The sequence below is a fragment of the Thermobia domestica genome, chromosome 14 (assembly GCF_964235325.1).
Source record: "Thermobia domestica chromosome 14, izTheDome1.hap1.1, whole genome shotgun sequence".
Lineage (NCBI taxonomy): Eukaryota > Metazoa > Arthropoda > Insecta > Zygentoma > Lepismatidae > Thermobia > Thermobia domestica.
This window is the reverse complement of record NC_137467.1, coordinates 176,246,182-176,262,218: the sequence shown is the minus strand read 5'-3', so window position 1 is coordinate 176,262,218 and position 16,037 is coordinate 176,246,182. Positions and strand designations below refer to the sequence as shown.

Sequence of the window (16,037 nt, the reverse complement as noted above, 5' to 3'; positions counted from 1 at the left end):
CCAATTTTCATATTTTCTTTTCGTATCATTGAAAGCAGGGGCGTCATTTAGGGGGGGCAGGAGGGGGCAATTGCCCACCCCAAGAGTTTGAGAAACACATATACTTTAATCAATTGTATACTAATATACTAGTACAAAACATGAAAGTCTTATGTCGATGGTGTTCTTGCCCCCCCCCCAAGCAAAGTCTGAAATGACGCCCCTGATTGAAAGTGATATACAAATGCAATTGCAACTAAAATAGTCTTAACTCAAAACTGTCAAAGGACATTGCAGTTCGTTACGTCTAAAAGTGTTGAATTCTGAGCATTAGCAAATAGTTAAATATTTTTTTCCTATGCACCGGACTGGAGCAATCTCATCCACGGGATTGTATTTCCACGTACAGACATATAAATATCTAGAAATATTTCAACCCCCATATATATACATAGTGTGTTTCCAAATAAAACCGGGAATATTTCGGAGGTGATTTCTGACAGCAAGCTAAGGCAAAAACTATAGCCAAACCTACATGCACCAATGCTTAATTGATAAAAACAAGAGATACAAATGTTTCATTGATCCAGTTTATCTCAACACAGAATAAACCCTCGGAGTTGGAACTGTTTCTCTGATGGACATTCTCCTTATGAAATATGTTTGTTACATGGGAGAGCCCAGTTTATACAAGCGTAATTATTAAGAATGTTTTCAATTTTTGTAGTTTACGAATAATCCACTCCTTTAATTTCACTTGTTTCTTTTTTTTTTTTTTTTTTTTTTTGAAACTCTAGAATATATTTTTAGTGTCTACATTCCTGAACTAATTCATTACCGGTACTGAACTTCCTATCATAAGACTTTTTAACTTTCTTTATTACATTTCTTTACATGATTGTCTATTCCTTCTTACTCTTATAAAGTTCCCCTTGTAGAAGTTTCATGGAATACTTTTCGCGGAGGCCTTCAACAATCTTCCATTGGTTAAGAGTCTTTCATTGGGTTTCTATATCAATTTCTTCTGAACTTAAAAGACTTGTCAGTGAATATTTTACAAGTTAACACATTGTTACTGACTCAGTGAAACAACCGATGCTACTTAGTTCACTGTTATTGACTACATGGATCTTATAGAAATGATCTTGGAACGCCTTCTAAATCGTAATGTGAAGTATCCTAATACGAAGGGTGCTCAATAAATATTCTCGCATATTAATAGCTACACGTTATCAAAAATAAATTGAAGGTACCTCTGTTATTTTTTTGATGCATTATACTTAGGGTGACCATGATTTTAACCTTAAAAACGAAACAACTAAAAAATGTAGTTGTAGTATAACACTATGCATACATATTCTGGAAACGGACACATTCATATATATGCAAACATATTTAGTGCAAACGAACTTTTTTTTTACCAAACTCGGAGTGTAAACGAACACACACACACACAAACAAACAATAAATCATATTCTTATGCTAGTTTTCCAGCAAATAAAAACTCGAAACTCGTTACTCCACATAGGAATAAAACTATATAATAAACTACCAAAACCTATGAGACAAATACTGAATTTTCAGTTTTAATTTATTTTAAATTATTGTAACATAGTCACCTATTTTGTAGCATAGAGGAGTAGTTTAAGCATGCTGTTTTATATATATATATATATATATATATATATATATATATATATATATATATATATATATATATAAGACAGAAATTAAATTTTACTTTCTGCGTCGAACAAATATATATTACGTACAAACCGCAGTTATTTAAAAGTTTTGTGTAGCGTAACGAAGATATGAACACAAGAGTTCCTAAGACGGATGATTAATTGAATACATAAATTACTCAATCGTACTTGCTTGAAGTTCCTATTGCATTCAGTAAGTCAGGTTTATTAACTTGTGAGGTCTAATGTTGCCATCTCATCTAGGTGCTCATTTAGGGAGAGGGTGGAATGAGCCAATTAATTACAAGTGTACTAAGCCTAAAATATTTATCAGAGTGTAGGAATAACCATAGCAGAGCATCACTAATTTTAAAATAACCTGTGTTGCCCTTCATGCACACGTCTGCAAACAAATACATAATTTCTGTTTCCTTCCGTACTTAAACTGCACAAGGGACTGCTCGGGCCGCACACGATCCTTAAAACAAACAAAACAAAAAAAAAAAAAAAAAAACTTTGTAGACAACGGACACCTCTTTCCATTTTACTGACTATACCCAACCACTATATTCGCCAGCCAGGTCTCAAGCTACTTCGCATCTCTCGAAACGCCCGTAAGGTCTGGCTGGGTTTGTTACTTACTTCTCTCAGTTGCATAAAACGGGACAAATACTACTTTTCTTCATCTACTGACGGGACGGCCGGGACACACTTTGAAAACGGGACTGTCCCGGTCAAAACAGGAGTATAATTATGGTCTCACTAATTATACTCACACTACGTTCTTGCCATCTGGCTATGAGTCTCTTTACTTAGTCATTATAGAATTATTTTCCTCCTCCCTCGATCAATAGAAAATTGTGTGAACCATTTGTAATCCATAATATGTTTATTAATACTAAAAAAAATAATAAAAACTAACAAACCGAATTTAGTTTGTATCTTCAGCGTTTCTTACAATCAACTTAAAACACTAGTTCCCTGTTTATCAAAGACTATGACTCTCACTTTGCGAGACTCATACGACTGCATTTTCCTTATAAATAATAGCAACAATAATACCACGTATTAAAATCTACCGTAACGGCGACCCACCAATCAATTGTCAGCAACTCCTGGAAAACGAAATGAACTATTTCAGTTTCACGTCCGATAATTACGCTCTTTTGATAAAGAGATACTATGATTAAGGCAGGTGAATGATGATGAAAGAATTTGTGGAATGAAAATGATGAAGGAAATGGGAATACTGAGAAAAGCTACAGACACAATGGCGTCCAACAAATGTTTATTTAGCCGGGGATCGAATCAGTGACCACACTTACCAGAGATAAGAATCCTATCATTGAGCCACCGTCGCCCGCAACCAGTCTAGAGACACGATCCATAAGTTAAGATTATAACTTAGAAAACCTACTTACCGTTTCTGGACGAAGGAAATTCTACGGGTTCCACGTTCGACAGCCTGGACTTTTTGTACATTAGTTAATCACAAACAGTTTATCACATACAGTTTATCACAAACATTGGTTTATCACAGACCGGGTCATCTGTCAGAATCATAGTTCTTTCTCCAAAGTGTGCGCAAAGTGGCTTAATGATAGAACACTTACGTCTCATTATCCCATTTTCTCCCACACTCTCATTTCACGAATTTTTTTTCGCAAAAAATTGTTTCATATATTATCTCACTCCATTATTAGATCGGATTTGAGTTTAGCATTCTTTCGGTAGAGAGGCTATATGAGACGTGGAGCTATGGCTTAACGTTAGATCCGAACTGCCAGGAATCGAAGCCTGATCTCCTATGCCAAAGTCACGTCCGCTACCGATATAGTCATGGATGATCTCTCTACTTTAATTAGCCTAGAAGCCACAAAAGTTAAACGTTGTGAACTTTAACTGAATCATTTCAGTTCTTTATCCGACAGCCAATTCTGTACTCCATATGATCGTTCCGATGTAAAAATGTTCACTCGTCTAGAAACCATTAGTATCGAAAGAAAATTTAAAACTTAAAGTGTTACAAGATTTCCTAGCGCTGTTCTTTTAATTACCTTCTTAGCCATAAAAGTAAGGGTAAATTACTGAAGACTGAAAATTAAAATTTAATATTTTCATTAAAAAAATGGCTCGAACGATTTCAATCATATTACACAAACCAGTGCTCTACTAGTAACCCTTAATACGATGTAAGTCAGGGTTCTAGGAAAAACACGGAAGGAGTTACTTATTCTTAGATGGGATTTTCTCACATTACTATCTCAAACAATTGAGGTGATTACGTTAAATTTTCATTAGTACGAATGCTTTATTAATAACCTAACAACATGACAACTTATTTCCCCTGACAGCGTTTTAGTAGGAGGCAGAATAATTAGCTATATACAGTTAGTAGATGATACGGTGCTTATTGCAGAATACGAAGAGAAAATCAATAAGATCTTAGAAAACTTGAGCAAAGGGTGTGAAGAATATGGGATGAAAATAAATGCTAGAAAGACAAAAGGCAAGGTGATTGGAACGAATGGACCAGTGTCAAATATAGAAGAAGGAGGGAAGAAAATAGAACAGCTGACTAGTTTTTGATACCTGGTTGGTATTATTAGTAATGATATGAAATGTGAACGTAAAATAAAAGCAAGGATAGGAATGGCGAAAGAAAAGTTTAGGAGGAAGAGAGTTCTATTTTGAGGGACCTTGAATAAAGAGTTGAGAAAAAAGACTCATAAAATACTTCGTGTGGAGATTGTACTGTTTGGGTCAGAAACATGAACATTGCGCAAAAGTGATGAGATATGACTGGAAGCTTTCGAAGTGTGAGTGTGGAGAAAAATTGAGTAAATTAGCTGGGTTGAGCGGAAAACGAATGAGGTGGCGATAGAAATGGCGGAAGATAAAATAATTTTAGATACTATCAAGAAGAGGAAGATAAACTGATGGGGACATTGGATGACAATGAAGTGTATCATGAGGGACGTTCTAGAGGTGTGGTCGCAAGGAAAGAGAGGGAAGGGCGAAGAAGAATACAATTAATGGACAATATCAAAACAGAAAATTCATACGTGAAGAGGTTAACAGAAAACTGTGGTGCATGGAAGCTCCTCAGTTGCAGCAAGTGACCTGCCAATAATGGCAGAATAACTGATGATGATGATTTCTTTTCAAAAATTTATAAAAAATACTTTATTCTTGAAGGTGAGTTATTCTAAAAAAAAAAAAAAAAAAAAAAAAAAACTGAAGATTTTGTACATATTTCATTAATAACTCAATAATTTGCAAAAATAACTTATCACGCAAATATTTACAAAGATACCTAGTTAGAAGATGAATAGTTACCTTTTAAATTTTATTATTAACTATTTACTCAAATACAACTCATGTGTTTTGTTGACATCTGATAAACGAATGTTTCTTAAATAACTCTAATACATGAAACTCTTTTGTCACTTAAAAGTCCATAAAAATTAATTTAATTTGAGACTAATGTTTCTTCGAACAAAGTTTTCTAAAAAATATAATATTCTTCGTATTTCATAAAGAAATGTTTCGGTAATAACTGCCAGCCGAACACAATTTAGTTTAACAATTAGAGCGAGAAATTTAGTGCGGTGATCCATACCATTTATTTACACACATAAAGGCGAAATCAAACAAATGAACTTCTTAAAATATTGTCTTCTTTGCTGTGAATAGCTTATTAGTAAATTTCCTACAACCTGTGATTCTAATTGTGTATACTGCCAAAACATATGTTTCAATTACAAATAATAACGAAACATTGACCGTTACAGTACGTATAATATATATAAGACGTCAAGTATCAAAACCTACCATACAATTTTTCAAATGTTGAGAAAATGATAAAAGCATGGAACTCTGTAATAACAAGCAACATCAACGTTGTTTTTTCATGTTGTCTACAAAAATGTTCTCACACACAAACGCTCTTTTAAACAATATAATTAGGATATAGTAGTGGAAGTGAGAAATAGATATGGTAATTTTTGACTAAAATGCTTATGCGTCATGAAATATTAATGCTTTTACATTTTGAAACATAATTTTCGGTTCGCATTTAGTATGAAAAAGTCCTGCTCCTCTCAAAAAGGCTTGGACTCAGGTAAAACTGGGTGGGTAAAACTCTTTATAAGGGATGTTCGCTCTCTCATACCCAAGGTTTATAATGGTATTACCTGACCAGGATGGTCTGATATCTGTCGACGGCCGCTCTTAGGATCCTATAAGATTTCCCGTAGTTATGCATGTCACACTTTGGAACCGTGAAAAAAAAAAAAAAAAAAAAAAAAAGAACGCGAAATTTAAGACAGTGCGTTGCGTGGAATTCCTCTCCAAATGAAGCAAAACAAAATGAAGAAATAGCTAGAGGGCGTTCTTGTCTCACGCATAAAGTTGCTTTTGCTTGTTGCGGAGCGAAGGCTGTATAACTCAATTGTTCTTCTGATCCCCACCCTAAACCCCTGTGGGTTATTGGTATTTCATGGAAGAATGTAAAGATATAATGTTTGGTTATTAAATTAAGTTTGCGTGATGGACATTACGGCCTCATTACATGCAGCGCCTTGGGTCTACTACCGGTAGGTTATTTGGTAGAATATCTCAGGTGACTAGCCAACAGCAATTGAAGACACGGAAGTTGAAGAGCATTGGGTGTTACTGTAAATAAATAAAAACATGCGAATAAAGTCAACTAGTTGTTACTTGTTTGCTATTGCATCTAATTTTACATTTCTAATTGACTTACTTTTTTTTTGTCATTTTCAGATTATCCTCACACTTCTTTCATACAATATAATCAGTCCAGATGGTCTTTGAACTGCAATCACCTGTCATTTAGATGAATAATCTTCTCTGCTACTAAAACTGTATTTCCATCGACGTGATTTTGTGTTGAGTGGAATCAAATGAATTTTTAGTTCCGATTCATTAGAATTAGGAATTAGATGTCTGGGCTGTTGTCATCTAAGGAAACTTAGCCCGTCATGTATATGAGGGGTGACGTCCCTCGGCGTGCACACTATGCGATGAAAGAGAAAAAGAAAAAGGATTGGAGAAGGAATGAAGCGGCCTGGGACCATGTTAGGTACCATTCCGACATTTACCTGGTGTTAATGAGGAAAATCCATAAAATCCTCAATAAAGGCACCTGGCCTAGGGACTAGTCCAGTCCGGATTTATGTTAGAAGTCAAATTGTGTACTACTACTACTACTATTACTACTACTACTACTACTACTACTACTACTACTACTACTACTACTACTACTACTACTACTACTACTAATAATAATAATAATAATAATAATAATAATAATAATAATAATAATAAGGAAGTTACTCATTATAGTCCGATTGAACACAGCTAACTTAATATACTAAATCTTGGGATTCAAAGAACTCCGTGTGCTTGGCTTTCCTTGGGGTTCTCCCGTTTCCTCCCACTTTCTTCATTCCACCATTTCATTCATTTCTCATAATCACCGTCTCCTTTAGTCTAGCTGGCATAACCGTGCGACGTAAAACTCAAAGATTTCAATTCATTTTCATTTCATTTTTGGGATTCAAAAGGAAATGCTCTTGTCACTCCAAACTTCCGAAAATGTTTGTTCTTGTTATCACAAATTGACCTGACAACCGAGATGCGACTCCATATTTCCGCATTAATCGGACTTTATTTTGCTCCACCATGAAATTTCCATTGTCTGTTTGTGAATAAATGCGGAAAAAATATTCAACCAATTCGAATAACTTTTGAAATATAGTTATTATGAAGAGTTCCTTATATAAATTGTTGGTTGATTAGGAGCTTAATGTCCGTTCAATACCGTAGATATGTGAGATGTAGATCTATAGCTTAAAGTGAAATCTCATACCGCCCATCAGGAATCGAACCTTGGTCTTCAGTGCCAAGGCGCCGTACAGCCGTACAGCCAGTGCTTCTCTGAAGATAGGACGATGTAAATTTGTAAATAAGTCACTCATAGAAGGTAATCGATCACGAGGCGCGCTTTTACATAATTCCCAATTTAAGGGGTAATTTCTATATTTGTTTCACCACATTCAAATCAATGTTGTTTACTATTTGGGAGCACACATGACGGTCTAAATGGCTATAGATGTTGAAAGCCCAGAAATCTAAATCCTAAATAGGCGTGGGACGTAGAACTCATTTTATATTCTGTGCGCCATAAACGTCTCTCTCTTGCAAGTTGATTCTGTAAATGATTATTCCTATTAACCCTTTTAAATTATGGCTTTTTTGAGGTATTTTGTAGACTTTCACTCAATCATCTATTTCGTCAAGACTATTTATCGTAGGAACATGGTTCATACCTCGTTTTGTTTCTAGTAAAGCAGTGTTCCCAACTGCGTCCGTAAAATTTCCCTAAATTGTACCAAATGCTGGAAATTTCCGCTCAAATTGGAAAAAAGGGATTTTCTTTTTAATTCCTTTTTTATCGCGAATAGTTCCCCTTTTGTATAGGATACGATCATGCTAATGCTACTAAAACACTTTTCTTTATGGTGAAGAGAATGAGATACAAAGAGTGGCCCTGGGATGAATAATTTTGATGCTACAGCCAATTTACATATTTTCCCTTGATAATACCTTTTCTTGTGAATTTCTATAGTATCATTATCATCATCATCAAGGCTGTTCGTTGTGGGAACATAAATTGTATCTCGTTTTCTTTGCCATGAAGCAGTCTTTCAAACGGTACCACTCCCATGTCTCTAGCATGTACCATAGTGGAGAAAATTTGCGAAAAATGAAAATTTTTGTCAAAAATACCTTTTCCCCCGATTTTGGGCCCCTCTGGCCGGCCCCTGTATCAATCCCACAGAGCGCTAAAAAATCTCAATCATACGAAATACTATATGTAATAACTATACGAAGTTTCAATGTTATATCTTGAAACATAAGAGAGGAAAAAAATATTACCCCATGTGCAAACAGTATCAGCTTTCCCCTATGTGAGCATGGATAACCCATTTTTATATAAAAATTTCCTGACTCGTCCCTAATTATCGTAGAGACATGATTGATACACCATTTTGTTTGGCCAAAACGAGTCTTTCAAACGATACTACTTGCATGTCTCTAGCGTGTACTATAGTGGAGAAAATTCGCGAAAAAGGGGAATTTTTGTCAAAAAATCCCTTTTTTTAAGATTTTGGGGCCTTCCACTATTGTACACGCTAGAGACATGCGAGTGGTTCCGTTTGAAAGACTGGTTCATGCAAAAGGAAACGAGGTACGTATCACGACTTTAGAATAAATAGTGATAATACTGTAGATACTTTACTAAAGTAGTTGACTAAACATGTGTAAAAAAATGCAAAAAAAAAAAAAAAAAAAAAAAAAAAAAGAAAGAAAGAAAGAAATCGAGATTTTTTTACACACGTCTGTTGACTCTAGCAACATGAGTCATATCTCATTTTCTTCAGCATGAGGCAGCCTTTCAAATTTTACCATTCAAATTTAGCTATCGTGTACCTGTGAAGAGAAAAATGGGGAAAGGGGAATTTTTTCTTTAAAAAATTCAATTTTTTTCCATTTTGGACGAGTTTTTTTCTGCTTCTGGTATACGATAGGGAAATTTGAGTAGTACATTTCACAAGCCTGTCTCATAACAAAACCAACGAGGTACAAACCTTGATTGTAGGATAAATAGTAATGTGTCAGGGATTTTGTGAAAAGACTTCTCAAATATACCCCTTTTTTTTAAACCCATCGTCCATGTTTCTGATGTCATAACACCCAGACAGAGAAGGCGAGGCTGCAAAATGCCCATAAAATATGTTCTATGATGCTTCCATATTTGAATGAACGCAAAAAAAAAACGGTCTTAAAAGCTTTACTAGAGACTTATAAAGCAAACTCCGAAGGTCCACGCCATGGCACAGGTGTTGTGCCATCATAATTTAAAAGGGTTAATGGAGATAGATAATATTTCTATGACAATAAAAAGTTTATTTCCCGTCTTCTGCAAGAAGGGCTCAGCAAGCAAAATTATTATTGGAGCAGTATTATCAATATATATATATATATATATATATATATATATATATATATATATATATATATAGTTCTTTTTAATGTAAGAACATCTGTTAATAAGAGAGAATTTTTTTTAAGCATTTCAGGTTCTATTGTTATCATCTTAACGCTCTGATAATTTACCCATACATATTGTACCTGGTTTTCAATTTTATATTATTATGAAATTATTGTATCAATAAATAAATACCCATTTAATTACCAACCCTGCCATTCGTTGTCATTCCAACATTATGCCCGGAAAGGAAGGAAAGTAAACAATACAACTGTTCAATAAAGTTTCCATTATAATAACACTTATATCTTATCTCATTATAATGCAGCAAATGTAATTTTTTAAAATACGTAGTATTATTACGAAAGTTGTAATTTATTATTTAGATATATTTAGGTACACTCTATACTTCCGTGCGCGGGGGCTAATGGTGGAAGACGGAACAGCAACATTTACCTGTACTAGAGCGTGGTGGGGGGAAATCTTCTTCTTTCCCTTATCAGGTTGCGTGGAACAGATTATAGTTCGAATGCAAAATTCTCCCCCCGTCTTTGGCTCCTCAACTTACAATTGTCCCATGGAATGTATATCGACAGGACAACTTTATGTATGTAAAACGATATGAAGTACTGTAAAAATAAAGACTGTTATGATTATACTAGACTAAACGTGCATTATGTGATACTAGCAGCGTTCACCCCGCTTCGCTGCGGTCACCCCGGAACGCAATAAACTTTGTTACTTAGATAATTTTTACTTTTTCGCTTTCAAGTGATATGATAAAAACCATAGAAGATTGCAGTAAATCTTAACATTATATCGCCTGTCATTTATGTTAACCCGCCCCGCTTCGCTGCGGTCATCCCGGTGCTGGCATATTGTAAAAGTGTCTGTAAAAATAAGCAAATCAATTAAAAAATTTTAAACAGAAGATTCAAGCTATTTTCCGCTGTATATCGCCTGTCATTTATGTTAACCCGCCGAGTGACACGGTCATGCGGGTTGCATATAAATACGTTTATTTTTACCTATGATGAACTAATAACAAAGGATTTGTACGTTATGGACACTTGAATGGTCAATTATCTCAAGACACTGGTAATTAAAAATTAAAGTGATATGATAAAAACCATCTAGGGTCCAAATCCTAATAACCCCCAAAAATGAAAGAAATTGGTTCAGCCGTATTAGCGTGATGAGCGGACAAAGGATTGTACGTTCTCTTTTATATATATAGATGTCATTATTAGTTACTATCCGCCTTTTGTCTTTTCGTAAAGCGTTGCGTGATTTCATATTATGACCTTGCTTAAAATGGTAAACATGCTACGATTGTGGTTATTATTAACATTTCTTGTTGTTTGCAACCTCATGCATTAATTGAGCTTTATTACTGGTACTACTTTAGTTTATTTTTCATATTTCACAGCACATAGGTGTCTGCGTGTGTCTGATTTTTTTAAAAAAGAATTTTCATAATTATTATAATTAAAACTTTTTTCTTACATTATTATTTTTCTATTCTTCTCTTCCGTGAAGGTGTGCATGGATATTATCCGGTGAGAACATATATATATATATATATATATATATATATATATATATATATATATATATATATATATATATATATATATTAACACACTTTTGAATTATTTCTAAGGTATAATAATCTCACTTACAGGCATAGTCCAACTTCGTAGCAATTAACAATGATAGTAGCTTTACACACCACTCTCCCTCTCCTTAATTTTGTTAGGAGAATGTATTGCCCGAGGCAATTTGATTGAACAGTCTAAAATAACTTTGCTCAACTCGTCAGATCCAGTGGATGATGTTCTATCGTCTATATTAATTCATTTGATATTGATATCACATTCAAACCAAACTTGTGAAATTCACGGAAACTAGACGGGCTGTTCTGAAAATATATCGGATGAGAACGAATGGGCATTGAAAAGTAAGTACGTTGTATTGTTTTCAAGGTTAAATACTAAAATTATTCCACAATCATTGGGCTTGTATAATTGATTGTTTTCTTTAAAATTTTGCAATTCAATTTTTTAAAAGAAGGGAATTTTATTTATAATAATGTACAAAACTTTATTATATCTTTACACTCATTTAATTAAGAATCCTATAATTTCCGAATTATAGTTGTACTATTCTTTTCTATGATTAGGAGTTAATAAACTACGTTCTTACAATAATTAGATAATTAGCAAAATCTTATTAATTAATTTGTCTTTCTGGCTTAAACACACAACACGATAATCATCTTCATAGATACTCTCCCATTATTTGCAGATCACTTGCTGCAACTCAGAAGTTTCCATTCTCAACGGTCTTCCTCTAACCTCTTCGTCTTCATGGACGATTTCTCTGTTTTAATATCGTCCATTAATTGTAGTCTCCTTCGCCCGCTCCCTCTCTCTCCTACCACCATACCCTGTAGCACGTCTCTCGTGATACAGTTCGTTCTTAACCAACGTCTCAACCAGCTTCTCTTCCTCTTCTTAATAATATCTATAATTAAATTTTGTTTCTAATCTCAAACACAATTTCTAACACCCTCTCACTCGTTTCCTGCTCGAACCAGCCAATTCTTTTAAGTTTTCTCCACACCCACATTTCGATAGCTTCCAGTTGTTTTTCATCATTTTCGCGTAGTGCAAATGTTTCTGACTCATACTGCACAATACTCCATACGAAGCATTTTGTAAATCTTTTTCTTAGCTCTTTATTCAAAGTCCTAAAAAGTTTTCTTTCGCCATTCCTATTCTTGCCCTTGATTCACGTTCACACTTCACATCATTACTAATAATACTATCCAGGTATCGAAAATTACTTATCTGTTCGATTTTCTCTCCTCATACCTATAACCGACACCGACCGCTTCGTTCCAATCACCATGGCTTTACTTATTTTTCACATTTATTTTCATCCCATATTCTTCACAGCCATAGCATAATGTTCTCTCAATTGTTCATTAATTCACTTTACTTAATTATTACGCATGGTAAGGTTAAAGTAAATTAATGAATAGATGAGGGAGGAGATAAAGAGAATGTTAGCAAGAATAAATAAACATGATGGGAACAGAAGGATAAGAAAAATGAAAATATTTTGAGAATATCGCTTGTATGATGTATTGAACTACAGTCCATACCGGAAAACATCAACAGCAAAGATCTCGATTTTATCAATGTCCTCTCCTTCCCAAAAGAGATTTAAAGCATTAATTTTGTCTTCTTGCTCTTATGAAGTTTAGTACTCTAGTCTGTACGATGTTATGGTAGATTATAATGGATTATTATATATCAAAAATAAAAGAAATGAAATGCAAATTTTAAGTTTTACGTCCCACTATTATGCCGGATAGGCTAAAGGAGACTGTAATGATGAGAAATGAATGAAATGGTGGAATGAAGAAAGTGAGAAAGAGTGGTAGAACCCCGAGAAAATTCACGTACATGGACTTTGTCCACCACAAAGTTGACTTGATGCTAGCTAGGATCCAACCAAGGAACTCATGCAAAAGAGATGTGCGCTTTACCACTAAGCCACCGCGGCCTCTTTTCTAAGAATAAATTCTCAAGGTAGATTAGAAATAAAACTAATTAAAACTTCTAGTTTATCCGCTCAGTGCTACGATTTTCACAATAAAGTTGATGGACTACTAATAAAGATTTGCTAATTAGCTAGAATTAAACATTCCCGTTTAGTACAGCGGTTCTATATGAGGTGTTTATGGTGAAATTTAAAATAATTTAAAGTATTCAAATATTATTCCTCTAAGAATCGAACCCGAAACCACGCACAGGATAGGCGAACGCACTAACCATTAGACCAGTGTGGAAACCTAATTAATAAATAGTGTTTCGTAATGTGGGGGAAATCGAGAGAAATTTGAGAAAGCCAACGAACACAACATTGTCTAATACAAACTCGCAGGTCTGAAATTGAACCAGGGACACCAGGGGGTGTTGTGGTCTCGTGTTCAGAACAGAAATATTCAAATTGCTGAACACGGCTCTCGACTAAAATTGGCATCTAGCTAAATAAGTGAGGACGAGCTTGTGTAAGCAGACATCTTGCAAGTGAGTAGCGAAAGAACGTCTGATTCCAAGAGAACGCGAGCCCGCAGAGAGATTTGTTACCGCAAACACAAGCCAATGTGCGATTGGCAATGACAATATTAAACCCTCACCCTTCGTAAGTGTTAGCCATATCATAAAGAGCGAGACATTGAACTGGTAATAGTCTCACTGAAGATATCAGACATAGCTCGATCTAGTGAAAACATAAGCTAGCATGAGTTTCATTGGCATAACTGAATGTATAACTTATTCAGAATAGCAAACTAATACTCGCATAAGCTCCAGTGGAAAACGGTCATATGTGATGTAGTCAACTCCCTGTAATAGAAAAAAAAAATATTCACGATGAAAATATATTAAGAATTCGTAACATATCATCCGTTCTTCGCACGATACAAATCATCTTGGAAATAAAGGACAACGAGCCTGAATGTGGATTTAAACGGGATCGGAAGTGATGCTGTTCATTTCAGTGATTCCGAAAACTATAGATTCGACACTAACATATTAGGTAATTTTCGATCATATTCAAATATCACCCCTCCCACTTTCCTACGTTTCCTAAGTTACACCATCAAACTTAAATAACAAAGTTCATCTCAGGCCTGAAACACATTTATATTGGAAATTTGATTGAGATCGATCGGTTGGTTCAAGAGATATGAAATCAGAAACATAATAACTTTCAGTTTTATATATTAGACGTGCGGAGAAGCTAACACAAAGACATTTCTTTCACTTCAAAGTTAGTTGATTCTTCAATAGATATATAACTTACTAGTTGTAAGGACTCTTCATTGCCGAATCCTAATTCGGAACCTGGATACAAAGTGCAAGCACTGGTTGTTACGGACATTTAATTCAGAACAAAGGTTAAAAGAGATGAAAATAGTGTTCTTATTTCATTTCTTGATGTTTATCCTATAGTGACATGTAAACCTTCAAGACTCTGAAGTAATGCAGGTTGCTTGTATGTAACATCTTAGAAACCATGAAAAGCTTACATATTTTTTAAAAAAATCGCTCCCACCCTAGCAAAATATCGAATAAAGTGTTCGTACAGGATTAGATCCTAAAATTTTGTTGGCGGTTGGTGACTCATTTGCATGCAATAAACTGTCTGTAAACACACACACATACTCACACATATTACTTTGTTATTATTAAAGGTATACATAAATAGGAACAAAACATAGAAACTGGATTCAGTTGGCGAAGGACAGAAGTCAACGGGGGGCATTTTTGAACGAGGGATTGAAACTTCGGGTTCTATAGGCCACAGAGTTCGTTGGGTAGTTATTTAAAAATATAGTCTACATAAAATTAACTCTCGTTTGAAACTTTATTTAAATATTAGAAATTTTAAAATATTTTGTACAATTTCTAATGAGTCAACGAAATTTCAAGAATCTCATGCGCAAGACCTAGTCGGACCGAGCGCGACCCTCGGCGGCCTGCCGTCGAAAATTTGTAACGCTGATCGCAGATAACACGGCGGGACCGTTACGAAATTACACGAATGCTGCAATTTTGTCGCCATGTCGGTAATATGGAGGTATCTACCGTTTACCCTCGTCTGAACCGCTAGTGCAGCTCTTATTTGTGCATGTACTGTGTGTGTAACCGCCATTGCTGGCTTGAAACCACCAGTACCGTCATAAACCCGTCGCCATATGTCATCTGATTACAATTTTGCTAACGACATTCCATTCACATTTATAATCTGAGAAGTACTATACCAAAACATGTTTTAAACACAAAATGACTACCAACCAATTTAGCGTGTTATTTGTCTTTAAATTTAACATCACGATGTGGAACGTTTCACGATTTTGTTTGTCATCCTTGCGCAGAGACCATGCTAATCTTCTCTGTATCGTTCCAGAGTAGCTAAGCGGTTAGCATACTACTTTCGGCGTGGAAGATCCGGGTTCCATTTCCAGCGGGAGCTCATGTCGTTCGGATACCACGTTAATCAGTAGGCCCTGTCTCATATATCCTCACTGCTAAAGGGAACATCAAATCATAACATCACCTAATTATCCATCTGTGCGGAATATTGATGTTAAGAAAGACAATGATCGTGATACGGGAAGTAACATCAAAGGCATCGACATCCGAGCACATCAGAAGTAACTAGTAACTGTGAGTGAGAATTTTAATTGGATTTGATAGTTAGCAATGAGCAAAGCTTTA

At 34.9% G+C, this 16,037-nt stretch overlaps 1 non-coding gene across 1 annotated transcript; it reads right to left on the bottom strand.

Moving 5' to 3' along the window:
• Positions 1–15,649: 15,649 nt before the first annotated feature.
• Positions 15,650–15,752, bottom strand: LOC145670770 (U6 spliceosomal RNA). The gene has a single exon (XR_014128418.1). It is a non-coding gene; the product is annotated as a U6 spliceosomal RNA (small nuclear RNA).
• Between the last annotated feature and the right edge of the window lie 285 nt (positions 15,753–16,037).